Below are 1,127 nucleotides of genomic sequence, written 5' to 3'. Positions count from 1 at the left end.
TTGAAATTATGTGTGAAAAGTGTTTTCCAATTCAACAAGTTGGTATGAAAAGTAGGGCAGCTGACTACAGTTTTTAATGACAATGTTTGTTGTGAAAAGAGATTTCCTTCATGATTTCCTTGATAAACGTGTGTTTTTAAACCGTAATCTTAAGTGTGAAGCAGAGATTGTGCTGGTAGTTCAGGAGAACTGTTTAGGGGAGTTGGCACATCAGCTACATGTTGGTAGTCACTGTGCCAGGCGTAAAAAGAATTGTGTGTAAACAACAGCGTTAACATTAGTGGAGTGATCATATATAGTTTGATCTCCTTTTCAAATAAAGAGAAAAATGGTTTTTTACTAGTATTTTGATCTTTATGAATATGCCAATTGTTATGTAAAATAACAGATTAAATACACAAAAATGCTGTTTTTCCTCAGATGGATGGTCAGTGAAGCCGAATAATATATGTTTAAAGGTGCAATATGTAAGAATATAGTGATTTTGGAAGGAAGGTTGTACTGAAACATATTTCATATCCAGTTGGCTGCTAGATATGCCGGGTTATGTTTGAGGTTGAAATGGCTCTGAGGGACAGACACAACCAGGTTGGAGTGGATGCAGGGGACAAGCTGAGTTTTGTGGCAAGGAGAAAGGGTAAGAAAAGGCCTCAGGAGTTAGATGATGAAAGATCACGAGCCCACTTAATCACAACAGTCACAAAACTTGTCTCTGAAGGTGTTAGCGGTGGAAAAACAACAGCAGTCAGCTTCTGTTGACATTACACACAAAGCTGAGAGCTAAGCAGAAGTTCCTGTGAAGCCGCTAGACACACACACAGGGGGCCCCTCAATTCCTTCTGCTCCACTGTATTCCCTGCCACCTCCTTACAGGTATGACAGCTCTGCTGTGTGTTAGTATGGACTCCAAGCTCCTGTCTTTAAGGTAACTGGAGGCCTAATTAAGGATCAAGAGGTTGTTTCGCCCACACGTGCAGGAAAAAGTTCTAGTTGACTTAAACTGACCCAAACAAAGAGGGAACTTGAAACCTTGGCCGCCCAAACCGCGAGCCAAATGAGGGAACGCTCACGTCTCGCTCCTCCACATGCTCTCTGACATCACACTTTCTACAGTCAGTCATGATTCA

Source organism: Nothobranchius furzeri, chromosome 9 (assembly GCF_043380555.1).
Source record: "Nothobranchius furzeri strain GRZ-AD chromosome 9, NfurGRZ-RIMD1, whole genome shotgun sequence".
Classification (NCBI taxonomy): Eukaryota; Metazoa; Chordata; class Actinopteri; order Cyprinodontiformes; family Nothobranchiidae; genus Nothobranchius; species Nothobranchius furzeri.
Note: the sequence above shows the minus strand (reverse complement) of the source record.